The 16,999-nt window shown below is 27.4% G+C and overlaps 1 long non-coding RNA gene across 1 annotated transcript in view; it reads left to right on the forward strand.

Annotated features, from left to right (window-relative positions):
- Nucleotides 1–16,999, forward strand: part of LOC111632065 — a 70,269-nt gene that overhangs the window by 49,484 nt on the left and 3,786 nt on the right. Inside the window, exons 2-3 of the long non-coding RNA XR_002757803.1 lie at nucleotides 6,726–6,827; nucleotides 10,675–10,725. This is a non-coding gene — a long non-coding RNA (uncharacterized LOC111632065). The remainder of the gene's footprint in view (nucleotides 1–6,725; nucleotides 6,828–10,674; nucleotides 10,726–16,999) is intronic.

Here is a 16,999-nt window from a genome sequence, read left to right on the forward strand (position 1 = left end):
AAATTTTTATAAAATATTTGAATAAAATATATATATATATATATTTACATTTATTTGTAGGGAAAAATGTCTGAATTGAGGAATAATGTATTTAGTTTATTGTTTAAAAAATTACATTTTAAAAGATAAAATTGAAAATTAATAATATAAGAATTGAAAATAAATTTCTAAGTTTAAAGTTAGAGCATATAAAGTAAAATATTGTAAGCACGGTAAATGGTTTCTATTCTGTAGTTGGAGAGAACTCCTCATCCATCATCTCTTTCCATAGATACATTTGGATTACGACTCTGTCCGTCTGATGTTGCCTGTTACTAAAAGATAAGGTTGTTGAAATCCCCATGTGGGATCTTAAGTCATCACAGCAAAAAGAACCGGTACGACTTATAAAGCGTAACTATGAACTCCGTCGATATCTTTAGCTTCCAATATTAAAGCCAATGAATAAAGTTAAGTGACACACTAGACGTCTGGTTATATTTTAAAAATATTAAATAATAATGGCTAAAATTCTTACGTCGAGAGATAAAGTCGAGAGATGGTCTTTAATGGTTTTTGACTTTATTTTCCTATCGTTAGAAGGGGTTTACTTTATGTTAGGAATAATTGCTTTAATTCCGTCCAGACTTTGCCAGAGCTTTCAAACATTTCTACTTACCTCAAGCCTCGCTCAAATTCGTGTTAAATTATCCTAGGAAAATTATCTAACTCTAACATTAATTTGTTCTCTCAACAAAGTAATGTTTCTAATGGTTATCTTTTCTCATTTTACTAAACTTGCTGAAATACACTTCATTAAAACTTGTAAATAGTGATTCTTGAGAGCATCCGAATGACTTACGATCGACGAAACGATAGCGTAAGCGCTTTTTCAAATACTACATTAATAAGTGTCTCTCGATTTTAATTATCCATTATATGTCTATTGAAAGACATAATTTCAAAAATCCATTTCCTGAAACATTAAATAAAAAAATTTATATTTTGTGGGAATATTTATTATCTTTCATTTTTAAATCCTTCAAAGTCATTTCTTTTCCTATAAAAATAAAAATGTACATTTTATAGCTTAACTTCGCATAACTGTTTTTCTTAAAATTAACTTGTTTCTACAACCATCTCTATTATATGTATGTGTGCTTGTGTGTGTGTGTGTGTGTGTCTGCCCGAAGAAAAAAATCATAATAACATATTTAAAACTTTACTTCTCCATCCGCAGATTGGATACTCTTTTTTTCCCCTCCTCCTCTTCATAACTCTGCTGAAATTAAAAACAATTTATGTAGATCATAAAAATTTTTCTCGAATGATTCTAAATCATAAAAAAAATTCTTTGATATATATCATAAATTTGTCTCTGGCTTGAGAGATAGATCGGAAAATTATTAGTTGATAAAAAAAAAAGGGGTCGTATTTTTGTTTGTCATATAGTCGTTCACTATCATCGAATGCAGAGAAGCCATTTTCATTTTCTCTAACGACCTTCGAGATACAGTACTCCCCAGGGTATAATAAGTAAACCAACGATCACCATTAATTAAGGAATAAATTGGTCTCCCGTTACTATCAATTAGGCTTAAAATTGCCTTTGGTCAAATAGTAGAACCATTGTTAAATAACACGACTTGTACTTTACAATAGAAAAAATTATTTTTAAAGGAATCGTCCTTTTCTTTTCGGTTAATGTCAATTGTGCAATTACTTCGACCAAATATGTCGCATGAAATTTACGATTTCTCCAACAAACATTTCGCTCCATGAAAAACGATTTTCGCTAAATATAATTCATTAAACTCTCATTTTAGACACAACAATGCTAATTATATCATATTAATTTCAATTAAGTAAAATGTAGTCTGATGAATGGCGAAGGCGAAACGGCAAAAACTTCTCTGCTAAACACCTGAATTATGCGGGAAAGCGTGATTTACGGAGCGTTATAACTTTATAAAAATGTAAATAATTACATTTTTTTTCTACGTATGAAAAAGTTTAGAAAATATTTTCCTATTTTAAAACTAGTAATTTCGTTGATATAAGATGAAAGTTGAGCTGTGTACTGTACATATTTTATCTCTGAAAGTTTTACCCAAATTTTTTTTTTTTGTATAAAAAGTTTGAAAGTGTAAGATTAATCTTATCATTTACTTATCATTACATTTTTTCTCCAAGAAGAATCTTCCTTACTACCACAAATGATAGAGTAGTCTAGTTTTGCAATAGATTTCACCGAGCTGATTGAGATTTTATCGCCATAATATGTTGATATATCTTAACTTATGGTAAATGAAAATCGAATAAGAAACAAAATTTTTGTGTATAAAATAAAATAGCATCGGATGAAGTAATGAGTTTTTAATTAAGAGAAAAAAAAATGGTTGAAAATTATTCTAAGATTAAAAATTTTTAAATTATAATTAAATGATGAAGACTTTTTTTTTTCTATATTTTCTCGGAATCGATCTATTTAAAAATTACTTTAAACTTTTTACTAATAAAAATAATAAATTTAATATATTGGAAATTTTATAAATTGTTTGAATTATTTATTCCATTTTACTCAAATTATTTCGAGTTATTTATTTAAAAAAAAAAAGAAGAAAGTTTTATTTAAATGCAAGTCTATATATTACCGAATCGTAATGTAAAATGTTTCTTCTAATGTATATAATTAGAATGTTAATTAACAAATTAAGATAATTGAAAATGAAATGTTCTAGTTTATTAATGATGTTGACTTCTATTTTTAAAGTACTTGTGTCATAGTATCTATAATATTTCTCCAAGTATGAAATGGAATTTCTTTTCTTCTATTTGTAAGAGACAGCATTTCCAATCTGGGATATTAGTTACGGTTGGAAGAATATGTGTTAGAAACGGCGACGTTCATCCCACGAAAACCAAGAGAAGTGTCCCCGGATGGACGAATTGAAAGGATGCAATGATGGAATACCTAGAGACGGGACGTGTCCTGCTCTGGACTTTTTCCTCAACACAGGAATTCCATTTCCTGAAGACTGATAATGGCTTTCGCACTTGTCCACGGCTTCTTACTACTGTACAGGTGAAGGGTTTCGGGCTACTTTTCTTAAATAAATACGACTAGAAAGACTAGAAAAACAACTATGTATATATAAGTTGTCAGCCAAAAATCCGTTAATTTTTTTTTTTTTTTTTAAAGTCAAATTTACAAATTTTCCGTAAGCTAAATAAATTATATCGAAGAGAGTTGTATATTTTTCATTAACTTTCACTCTCTTTGTGTCAATTTGCGCGTGTGTCATTCCGCTTTCCCTTTCACCGGCACGTGCTACTTTCCCCCCTTTTTTTTATATTAATTCTGGTTTTTAAAAGCGAAAGTGAAATTCGATTTTTGAGAGAAAAACTACTTTCATTTTCAATCACTTTAAGTTAATTTCGATTTCAATTCGGCTACTTTCTGTTTCAACTCGGCTTCTTCAATTTTTCGATTATTTTAAGTCGGTTTTGCATTTATCAAATTTTTAACCTTATTTTATTTTCGATTTTAATCATTTAAATTGAATCACCATTTTGCTAACTTTAATTAAACATTATTACGCTTAGCGACGATACATTTTATTCATAAAGGGGGGGGGAAAATAATCGAGTTTATTGAATTACAGTAAAAGGCAACGACAGATTTTAACAAGAAAATATTTGATATATAAAAAAAATAGACAAGAATTGAAACTGGGAATGAAAAAGAAACGAAAAAAAATTGTAACAAACGAGTTATCAAGCTATAAAAAATATAAAAATTCTGTGATTTTGACCGGTAACTCGGTACTATCGAAATTCCGGTGTCCACTCCCCCCCGTTTTTTTTTCTTTTTTTTTATACAAAAATTGTAGCTTGGGGAAAGTTGAAGCCGCTGAGACAGAGAGAGACGAGAAGGTTGCAGTTTTAAAAGCTGATGTCAGCACAAAGCGTTCCGGATGGAGGGGGGATGGAAGAGATCGAACGTCTCATGGTCTCCTGCCTTCTGACAAATGATATAAGACTTCTGCTTTGGCAGTTGCAGAAGACAGAAGAACAGTTGGTATACAATTAATGAATAATTTCAAATGGGAAAAGATAGAAAGACTTGGCAATTTTCGTAAAAGTATCCTAAAATATTATCATGGCTTCCATTCCTTACTCAAATATTGAGCCGAGTTTTAAACATGTATCAAGTTCGAGTTAATAGACGTATTGAGAGTTTATTTATTGTTAAAAGATAAGAAATCAATACTTTAATTCTTCACCTAGAAATAATAATAATAATAATAATAAATAAATATATTTTTATTATATTTGTTGTATCTCTTCTATCATTTTTGCTTTCAGAACAGTTTAGAGAATTATTTTATTCGAATAAATTTATGTAAAATGTTTCAGTCGGAAATTTTTATTTTTAAGTGAATTTGTTAACAGTTTATTTACCCAGTAAATCGTCTCTTTAAAATTAATTGTTATGCAAATTATCCTTTGATGTTTCTCAGACTTATTTATTACAACAATACATTGTGAAAAAAGGAAATAAATACATGTCTAAATTAGAAAATTAATAATATATAAGTTTATTTAATATGCCATTTAATTAACGAAATAATACAACTTGACTATAGATAAAAAACCTATTTATTATTATTTAACTTAGTAAAATAAAATGAATTACCTAATTTAATTTACTTTCATTGTTATTCTGTCTCATCATGTTATTTGCATTACTATTAATTAACAGTTATTTTATTCAAGTCCATAAATAATCCTAAAATTATTTTAATTATTCATTAAATGGCTCAACTTCCAATAATTTAAGTACTCACCATCATTTATATATGGTGGGTTTATATGTGGACGATAAAGATCCTTATGTAATTTTAAGAAAAAAAAAACTAGATAAATACAAGATACGGTTTTAACATAAACAATATATAAAAGCTTAATTTGCAAAGTCTGAAATTAAAAAATGAATTATCAATAAGTCTTTTTGCATTATCCTGTTTGGAGTAGTTGACTGAATGGCTGCAAGATGAGGAAGATGATGCGGATCCTTAATAGCATGGAGGAGGAGGAAGAAGAGGAGAATTCGAATTCTAGATCTGTAAATAGTTCGAATCAGGAATAATTTTCGAATTTCGTTAACGTTACTGATCTTAGTGTAGCTTTAGAGCCAAACTTAGGCCAAAGAAAACTAGTCAATTGCCTAAGAGGCACACATCATAATAGGGTTTGTAAATCAATTTGTAGATTAATATATTTAAAAACTTTGAATGTATAATAACCAATGTGATACATTCGCAGCTTTTCCGTGAATGTCCAATGGTAAATAAATTACAACATATAAAATTGTTGACACTTTTATTGGGAAGCCCGAAGTGTTGAATAGGGATCGAAATTTTCTTAATCTGGCAATGTGAAATTTAGATCCGTTTATAGTAAAGAAAACTGAAACTGTCTGTTGAAATCAGTGAAAAAATCGAAATAATGTTTAAAATATTAGTCATTTACTCTATAAAAATATATCTATATAAAAAAGTAACATTATACGTATGCAGTTTTATATTTATAAATGAAATGATATTTATTCGCAGAAAGGAATTTATAAAAACGTGTCTAGAAAACCGAGATTTCGTTAAAGAAAACAATAAAAAAAAAAGTAACTACAGATCTAACTAATCGATTTTTTTTTAAAAAAAAACTTTTCATATTTTAAACTTCTTTCTATAAGTTTTATCTCGGGAATTAACTTTGTGTCGTTCTCATTTCCTCATCAAAATATAAATCTTGAAAATATTGATTGGTGGGGGTTATTTTATATCAACCTGTTTTAATCGAATGTAGCATTTCTTTATGACAAAAGTTTATAAAGAAGAGCAGAATGTAAAAAAACAAATTGCCATTGTAAACATCGAAGTCAATTAGGATAACAAATTTCAGAAAATAGAAAATTAGATTGAAAATAATCAATCTTTCTATAGAAAATGTTGAAAAGAATTCAGTTGATATTGTTGGAAGAAAGATAGCTTTTTTCACTATTAAATCCACGTTTTTTGGTCTGTGAAAAATGGGTTTATGATTCAAAATGTAATCAAAACTGGCGAGAATAAGAATTGATGATATAGCATTCCTCAGAGAAGATAAAATTTGAACATCTCAAATATCAGTTTTTGGAGAGTAAAAAGAAGCGCGATGGAAAATTTAAGATTCCTCAGCAGCTCTTTTATCAATAAATTACAAAACTTTACGTGAATTTCAAATATTATTTTAATTTAGCAATCAATTAAAAAGTTCTTAAATCGACTATTTTACGATAGAAAATGGAAATTTATAACCTTAATTTTCTTCGATAAAGTTAGAATTCCGAAACGGGATTAAAATTTAAATACGTACGATTTTATATTCTAATCACGTTAGAATTACGAAAACCCATCGATTTAAATGGTTTGAAGAATCGTTGGCCAGATTGGGAAATAGGTTCTGCCAATATGAATTTTATATAAATGTAAATTGTAAATAAAATATGATGGATTTTGTTCAATTGTATACATAATCGGTGTATAACTCTCATTTATATAATGCTCTATACACTAGAATGGTAAGAGTGTATGTGTGTACAGACGGATGCACCTTCAAAAATTCTACTTTAATAAAATATTTAAATTAAAATCTCTTATAACAATTCATTTATTAATTATATTTAATTAATTTTACCGTTGCAGAGTGTAAAATAACACGATGTTTCTTCAAGAAATGCACTCGGAATGCCGAAAAAGTACCCGACCGAAAAATAAACTCAAGCTTGCAGGATCATTTCTTCGAAAGTAAGATTGCATTTTTATTTATTTATTTTTTTTTCTCTGTATGTTTTTTTTCTTGTAGTTAATATAAATTTAGGTAGAAAAGTTCGACCATCATTTAATAGGGAAGAAGTGAAAGGAAAAATTAAAAAAATATAAGTAGAAACAAGATTTAAGAACAAGAGGGGGGAGATAAAAAGTGGGCGAAGTTTTAAAAAAGGGTAGGAACAAGAAAGTAGGAGGACAAGAAAGAGAGAAGACAAACGAACTGGCGAAGTCTATGAGGTGGAAAAGAGAGAGTCATTTTTCCCTTCGGACTTTGTTGAATTCGATTGGCCAGACTGTAGAATCGGCTTATTTTCACTGATCCATTTCTCCGACTCACCGATTTGTTTCGAGACTGATCAAATTATAAGGTTCGCTTCCAACGTTGTCTATCCGAGCAGAAACCGAACAAGAGAAATGGCGAAAAAAATTGTCAACTCGACTTTTAATTTTATAAACAAGACGAATTATTATTTTCCGCTTTATATATTTAAATTTTTAAAGTTTAAAATTCAAAAAAAAAAAAAGAAAAAAATCCGCAACTTTTTACAAACTTTTTACGTCTTCCATTTTATTTTTTTAACTCGAGAATACCTTTCGACATATATTACAATTTATGAATGAATTTTGAATAAACTACATAACTAATTTCTCGAATTAATATATTTTATATAAAATTTACTCTATTTATTATTGTAATAAGAATAAAAATGACTTTTCTTCTACCGTATAATTCAGTTTTAACGTAGATTTTTAACAGGAAACGGATAATTAATTTTTTTCAATATAATTCATTATCTTCTTTAGGATAATGGTAACCATCGAGACGAATGTCTACAACCATTTTCAAAAACCTGCTTCGATTAGGTTTATTTTATTAAATTAACTAAGCATAATTTCATCCATTACAATCAGAAAATAAAATATGACAATCTTTAAAAAAAAAAAAAAAAGGCTGATTAATAAGCCAATTGGATTTGCTGTATTAACGTTGAAGTATCCTTAAAGTTTAAGAAAAATTAATAAAACGACAGAGCCTGAAGGGGTGACAATGTGAAAAATGAGGAAGAAGCTAAATAATCCGGTCTCCCGTTGCGGTTAGAGAAACGTTCTGATTTGAAGAAAGTCAAAAACGTAAAATCCTTTCGGCCAAAAATTCTGGTTTTTTTCCCCCTGAATTTTTTTCCCTACACGACAGATGAATACAGTATATAATTCGATTTGAAGTAAACGGTTAATTTGTCAAATATCTTAATGCATTCTGTCATTTTTAAATTGCTAAAATAAAAGAGTAGTGAAATCGCACTCGAGAATCTCCGAAGACATTTTTCTATTTTTATATTTTAATCGGCAATCTTTGTATCTTTTGTCAACATCCGATCTTCGTTTCTTCTCCCCTTAGATTTTCTCTCTTTAGAAAAATCTTACACGATAGTAGCTAATTGAAAAGAGGGTCTTGTTGACTCTAGCTCAAGTTTGCAGTTAATTTACTTACTATTGATCACATGTTTTGATGGCCTACAAGCCGATTACCGATAGACAGATAGAGAGATGGCTGCTTCTTTTTACTTAACAGATACAGTTACAGGCTTTACCGAGCATTGTAGTTGTAATTAATTGAATCACCTATCGCCGTTACAGTGTAATTCGAAAACTTTAATTGCCACCAGAGGCTGACTCTTGGTCACGCTTCCGTTGCCAGATATCGATCATATCTACGCAATTACATTCAAATTTCAACACCTGATTCGTATTTTGTACATTAATTCAAAAATTAAGTTTAAAAAGTTCAGGGGGAAGAGAAATAAAATAAAAAAAAAAGATGAAGAACGGAGCCGTGCAGAAATCAGGAATTGGTAACGACACGCGCCATTTTCTACTCCCGAATACTCGTAAAAAGTAAAAGTGTAAAGAAAGAGAAAAGTTAAGTTACCGTTTGGACAGTTCCCCGAGTTTATTTTGTAATTTGTTAATTGATTAGTGGGTGTCGTAATGAATAAAGATTGCAATTAAATTTTAAACAGATGTAAATGAATAATGCATTGATAATATGGGAAATGAAAATAAGATGAATAAGTTGTAATAAACGATGTGTGCAGCGTAACTAATCTAAGAGATTAATGTAGTAAATTGTAAGATAAAGGAAGACGAATACATAAAAGAAAACTTGTTGGAGAAAAATGCCATTCTCGTAATAAATGTGTTTAAACGCCGGGTTATAATACGGTAAAGACAAAAATAAGATATAATCTACATTTAATCATAAAATATAATTTATTGATAAACTAAAAATGTGAAGGTTAATATATATAAAAGCTAATATTAAATCCTGATGTAAAAATGAGAGCAATATCTAAACGGTACGCACGGATATGGAAAAATTTCTCCTTTACATTAATAAGAAAACCTGAATTGATAAGTTGATGCTTTGCTGTTTATTAATATTATGCACAATAATAAAATTTATGAAGACCACTTTATTGCTTCTTTTTAACAGAAAATATGAAAAACTTTATAACTTCTGTTCAATAAATAATACATTATTAATGCTTTTTTTCCTTCTTTCAAATGAACAGTTGAAAGACGTGTAATTCGATGTTTACGTATTTAAAATTAATTGTATGCGGCATGAATGACACGGATTACATTTCAATTTTTTCTATTTTTACTCTTAAGCTGTTGAACTTCTGTTTGTAATAAGAATTCTATATATAAGTTAACTCGCCCTATGACTTATTTCCTGCTCTAATAAGTTATGACATTTATATACATTTTTATGAGATCTTGGTCTAGTTTTTTGTCATTTCGAAACAACAACACAGTAAAATTTTAACTCATTCAATTATTACAAATAAATTCACATAATGTGTGATTTTTAATATCATAATTAACCTTTGATTTCGAATTTAATATAAATAATGCACTAAGGTGATATAGAATGATAATACTTAGAATTTTTTTCTCTATTAACCTTGATTGTTTTATGTGTTATAGACATATATATAAATTATGATATAAAAATACTGTATATGACATTAAGGTTAATAGATTTATATATATTATATATATATGTACTATTTATAGATCATCAAGTAAAAAGTAAACCATCAAGAAACGAGAAATTTCTGCTTAGTAATAATAATAATAAAATTCACTTTAAAATACTAAATATATGAACTTTCAATAATATTTTCGGTATAATTTAGTATGCTATTAAGTAAATGATAAGTAAATGAGCAGTGAAATAATGATATTACTTATTACTATGTTAACCATTACATTTTTTATTAATTTCAATTCTTCGCTTAAGTTTTGCATTTTAAACTGGTTTTTTCCCCATATATTTATATCAATAAAACGATTACTTTTGAATAATTTCATTAATAAAACTTAAAGCTAAAAATATCATAGAAATTTGAACAGTCCAATGAATATTGAAATCGTCTGATCGTATAATGGAGAATATATAAAAGTTTCCAAAAAACTTTCAAAACTATTTGATATTTGTTTTTATTGCCATAATTTAATTCTTACATTTAATTTCTTAAACATTTCTTTTCAAGAGTTTCCAAATGTTCGCTCGGTTATTGGCTATCATTAATCATAGTTATTCTAAGATATGCAGAGTGATGTATAACCATTAAATATCTGTCTTTCCCCCTCCTATCGACAGAAACGTCAACTGAGCATCATTCATCTCATACCAATCACATCTTTAACTGCTATTTGCTTATCATTTTTTCCCAACCTTAAAAGTTTCGAAACTTTTTTACTTTAATATGTAATATGAAACTTTTTATACCGAAATTAGTTTACTTTTTTACAGTTCGGAGACGATTCTTTCGTAAGAGATCGACCGCACATTACATTAATAGAGGTGAGTAATATTGAATACCATTTTACAAATATCAAATATCATTTACAGGGATAAAAAAAAATAATATAAAAATATAATTACAAAGGCTTTCGAGCGCTTTAATTATGTTTTCGTATAGATTTATAAAACGAATGATAATGAAGACATTAAGGCTCATAATTAATTAATTTCCGGATATTAGTCTAAGTAAATTTTGAATTATCTCTGTTAAAATATTTCTCTATTATTTAAATAATGTTCGAACAGATAAATCTAAGTAATTTTATTCTTTAATCGATGATTTAGATGAGTTTTTTTGTTTTTTTCCTGGGAAAAAATGGTAGGCCTATAGAGTAAAATTAAAAAAAAATAAATGTTATTTATTTAGCATTAAGTACTTTTAGATTTAAAAACAGTTAATATAAAATAAACTGGTTTAATTAATCAATTTTAAAGAAATGACCAAGGATTTCTTCATTATTTCATAATTGTGAAATTTAATTCAACGAAAATTCAACAGATGCTGATGAATGTTTATCATTGATGTGATTTTAATGACTTCATTAACACTAATGAATTCATTTGAACAATTCATAGAATCTTATCTTAGAGTTAACTTGAATCAAAATTGACCTTTTTAGAATTATTTAATCAATTGCTTTATATGAATATTTGAATTTACCTTTTAAATCCGGACTGGAAATTTCAAATTTTTTTTTCATTAAGCTTTAAACGTTTCTCCTAAATTAAATTAATAAAACTCGATTGTTTTTAATTTTACACCATCGAAGGAAATTTAGAAATTTCCCGTATAAGATTCTAGGTTTTATTTTCTCGGATATGTTCTTCGTGTTTTCGGCTCGAGTCATAGAAAATGGATTGATTCTGGGTATAATTACAGTATCATTCTGCAAAACATTAAGATTTTTATGTAACGTAAGTCTAGGTTATACTTTATATTTATAGCGAGTCACGCTAAAAACGAATATTAATCTATAACCAACGGCTTGACAAATCCCAATTCCCATTAGAGAAATGAATGTTTATTGGAACAAATTTTAAAATCCTTTACAGTTTGTTACGGGCATGAATAACCATTGGCTAAATATATATATACCCCATATAAAAGTATTTCCCTCCAAACTTCGGCATTAGTGGATTTTAAAACTTCACCAAATAAATAACTCGAGAGAGAAAGAGAGAAGGAAAGCGAAAAAGAAGAATTACAAAGCAAGACAAAGAAATGGCATTTTTCGAATTGCCATTTTCTCCCATACAAGATCGAAGAAGAGGAAGTACTAGACTTAAGGAAAAAAAAAAACGGGAAGTAATTTATAGCGAAATTTAAAGGTGTCGTAGTAATGGTGGTTCCGTCAACTTAAAATAAAAACTACCTTGAAAACAGCTGAAGCGTAAAAGTGCAAGGGACTGTAAATTATTGAAGCTTGTCGACTACATGCTGTAACCACGTGATCAGACGATATTAAAAGTAAGACGCCGAGATTTACGCCTTTTCCTTATTACCTGGAAAATACTATTCATCATCGACAATCTCTGAGAATATGCAAGAATTCTTGTTTAGATTCCACATGAATCTTAAATATCTGAACCAAGATGTATTTCCCGAATCTAATAGATATAAGTAATGGAATTTGATTTTTTAAATGTTTTGCGCTTCACTTGTCTGTCTGAGATTACTTTGAGAATTGCTTTCGCTGAATTTACTGTTATGGAAGACAAAATATATTTTGTTAGAGATGGAACTTTGTATATGTTGAGCTGCTAAGAATAAATAATCGGGATCGATACAGTTACATAATTCCCGAAAAAAATTTATGAATTAATTAAATCTCGTAAACTTTTTCATCGTTTAAGTTTATACAATATGCCAAGGATCACTAATTTATTATTGAACTTATCCGAGTAGTGGAAAATTAAAGATTTTCATTTAATTTCAATAAATTTATTAGAATTTCTATTTAAATAAATCTTTTTATGAAGATTTAACTTGTTAACAATCTTTATTGCTAACAGTTTGTATAGAGCTTGTACACGTTGTCGATTTTTGTTCTCGAGTTTATAAAAGACAGAACGTTGCTTTATTTCCGAGGTATAACTTTAAACAATATTTCAAATTAAAATATATATATATATATATATATATATGTCGCCATCTGCCGTGGAAATTTGAAATCAACAGAATTACTCCCCTCGGTTCTAAAAGAGTATATTATAAAATTTATTATGGTAAGAATAAAAATGAAATCTTTTAAAAAATCTCTCTTTTAGCATCGTGGCCCGGTGCATTCTTCGTCTTCTATATAACTCCATAATCATTTATTGTAGTTGCTGCAAGTTATCGTTTCATCACTTTCTAGTTTTAAAGTCTCCTTATCGTTACTTCACTTCCTGGTTCCAACAACTTCCGCCAAAAGGCGTTTTAACGGTCGACTATTTCCGCTTCTGTCCCTTTCCCCATCAATTGTCTTAGACTTTGCCATTAAAGTGAATGGCGCAAAAGTTGAAGACTGACGGATATGACCATAGAGTGTTCCTTACTGCTCCCCTTTGGCTAACTTTAAGATTAAAATATACCATATATATATAATTTATATTTTTCCATCGAATAAAAAGAAAAATCTCTAGAGAATCTCGTCTTTACGAGAATATCGATGAACGCATAAGGTTGATGGCTTTAAATTTATTCTAATAGTTTTAATTTCGGCTCTTTGGGACGTATGTCGCACGATACGTAAAGCCGCCTGCAGGGAATTGCTGGCAAAGATAAGTTACTTTAACCCAGATCAAATCTCCCAGAGGTTAATGGAGTTTTGTTTTGCTTCAGAATGTCATATGAAGCTGGGGTGATTTGTTCAATGTGAAACACTTGAATTATTTGGATATGGATCATTCGATATTGCGTGTCTAACTGAAACACTTTCTTATATATGAGACTGTAGCTGTAAGCAATAACCGGGACCAATCCAATCCGGAAAGGAGTCTAGAAACTTTCGAATATTGTCGAGCGAGTTTTTTTTACCAAAAAAAAAAAAAACTTTGATTTCGAAATATTGTCGTTTCTCTGAAACGTGATCGATTCATAAAGATTTTTTCCAGGTAGAATAGACCTATCCACTTTATGGACTCATATATGAATAAATTCGAAATCTCTACCTCAAAATAATTCGGATTTCTTTCATACAACTTCAGAATTCCTCTCTTTATTTACAACGTGTATGAAATATTGACACCTATTGCTCTTCCACGTTAAAAAAAAAAAACACAAACAAAATAATATTTCAAATATTTTTATCACAATTTATTTAAATACTACCCTTAAAAAACGCATATATTTTTTTTAAAAAAATCTATTAATAAATTCGTCTACATAAGAGAAAAGATTCTACGCTTTGTTTTCAAGTTTATTGAGCTGTAATAATAAATTAAAATCAAAGAGAGAAATAAAAATTCGAGTTTCTTAAACTACTAAGTATTAAGTTCAAATAGCAAATGCAAATCTTTCAAATTTATTCATATGTTAGTCTATTAAACGAGATTTTAATGTCCTTTAATAAAGAGAAAATTTAAGATTCTTTATTAACAAACCTATTAACATGCTTTCAGCTTCTCTTCAACGAGAACAACATGAATTTAAAGGTTCCTACTATTACTTCTTACATCTCAATAGCAGTAGTAATGAGTTATTCAAAGTAATAACTATTAACTAAACTACCATTAGTTTATATAGTTTATAACCTGAAATTCTTTATATTAAAAAAAATAAGAGAGAGAGAGAGAGAGAGAAAGAGAAAGAGAAAATTTCGCTACACGCCACTAAATACAACCGATAAAATGGTTAAAATTTACTCGTAATGATCGAAAAAACGTTTCTGGTGTTGTGTAGGAGAGAAATGATGAAAATAAATTTTTGCTTCCCCTTTCTCGGGTCATAGAAAAGGATTTACGACACTCGTTACGAGACATTTTTGGATCATAAGAAATGATTTCTTGGAAGAAACAGAAAAGAGAAAAGTTGAATCTTAATTGAAATCGTTATTTTTCTCTTATATATATATTTTTTTCTAGTTTTCAAACTTTAAAAAATACTCTATTTAGTTACATAAATCAATAAGACAATTTTAAAAAAAATATACTGTATATACACAAATACGTGACGTCACTTGTAAATCGTAATGACGTCACAGAGTTTGATTAAGGAAAGTAATTTTCAAAATTTATCAATTCAATTTAAGAAGTTTTGTTTTATTATTTTATTATTATCTTTTTATATTAAATAGTTTTAAGTTTAATTAATTAAACTCGTACAAAAAAAAGAGAAGGAAAAAAAATCGAAAATTGATTAAAATATTTCAAAACAAATTGAACTAATTTGTGTTAATTCGTTTGTTTAAAAAATTTTTAAATATTTTTAATATTTTCATTTAAATTTTCTGTAATTTCGTTTTTAAATTATATCAGTTTGTATTTAAAAATTAATGGAAATGACGTAAAATAAATGAATTGTTTAATGTAAAAATAAATAAATAATATCGTAATTAAATGATCATTTAATTTAAATAACGAATTAATAAATTTATAAATGTCATTTAAAAAAATCTTCATTTAGGAGTTACGAGAATAACGTATAGATTAATTCTTAAAAGTTTGAAAATTGTATGACGTCGTTTGACGACATCAACTTCAAATTTGATTGATTCAAATGTTTTTATATTCTCGAGAAAATTTAAGTTATTAAAATATATCAGAAGACATTATTTTTATTAAATAATTCACAAAATTACTTTCAGAAAACGAATTATTGATTACGTCACGAATGATCTCGGTTTTTCCCCGATTGTCGTCAGGTGCTAAAATATTTAAATTTGAAAATATTTACACTGATTAAATTTTATTTTTACTCAAAATTCGTACAAACATAATAATTTATATTTCAAAAAGCGAAAATGGGTTTTTAATTTGAAATGAAATGGCGTCTTTTTTTTTTTTAAATTATAAAGCGATGCCATCGTACTTAAATTTATTAATAGCATATTAATTATTTGTGAATGTATGCACTAATTTTAAAACTAATCATTCAGTTTAAAAAATTTATGAAATAAAAATGAAGATATATTACATGTAATAGGTCATCTGTCATCTGAAAAATTTAATTTTTTTTTTTTTGGTACAATTTTTTCTATAATTTGATAAAATGAAAATTTTACTTAAGCCCAAAAATTTAAAAAATTCGAAAATAATGCATCATGCTACATAATATATTTTGTAAAATTTTAAATATTAATTACAATATTTTTAAATATAATAAAATATTGAATATTATAAGGGAATATTATTTTATTTCAATGTATTTAATTACATATTTTATGGAATTTTTAAACATAACGAGGCCCATTAAGATCATAATCATTTTAAAATATTTGACAATATTATTTGCGTTTATAATATTGTTATATAAATGCTTATTTATTTTTACGTTTTAACGTATTTATAACTGAATTTATTATCGAAATTAAATACAATCAATTAATTTCTAAAATAAATCGACGTTGTCACAATTTTACTACCTACGTAATTGATGTGACGTCATCGTTTAAATTTAATAACCTGTTTTAATTAGTTTAAAAATAAATTTCGGTTATTATTATAAAATTAAATACGGGTAATTTTATTTTTCCTTAATTAATAATTTTAGTAAAATGTCGACTGTATTTAATTAACTACATAAAATAATAATAATAACTGACGAAACATTTCTTTTTAATTTCGTATTTAAGTTATTAATATTAAATAATATTTAAAAATCGATGAATTTTTGAATCCAACACTTTTAACCCTGTCAAGATCGTATGCCTTATTTAATGACGTCACCATTTAAATTTAGGTAAAATCTTTTAAATTAATTAATATAACAATATATATTGTTATCAAGTATTAATATTCTTTACGTTAATTACGTCGTTAGTAAAATATATATTTAAAATTTCGATGCGTTATTTATTCTTTCTCTCATTCTATAGCGCCATCTAATGTGCGAAAATGATATTATAGTTAATTCACGAAATTCGTGCAGGGACAACTCTCTTTATAAAAGATAAAACTTGATTGATGACCAAAATGCGAACGAAAGATTATCTTTATCGTTTTATGACATTTTTTTTAAATATATGGCTATTTCCTGTAAAAGACTACTAAAATATCTTGCAGATTGCATTAAAAAAATTTGCAAAACTATATTTTTACATTATTATCGAACTGAATAATACTATTACAAATT

The sequence above is a fragment of the Centruroides sculpturatus genome, unplaced genomic scaffold, assembly GCF_000671375.1.
Source record: "Centruroides sculpturatus isolate CEXI.00-Female unplaced genomic scaffold, Cexi_2.0 scaffold707, whole genome shotgun sequence".
In the NCBI taxonomy this organism is placed as follows: domain Eukaryota; kingdom Metazoa; phylum Arthropoda; class Arachnida; order Scorpiones; family Buthidae; genus Centruroides; species Centruroides sculpturatus.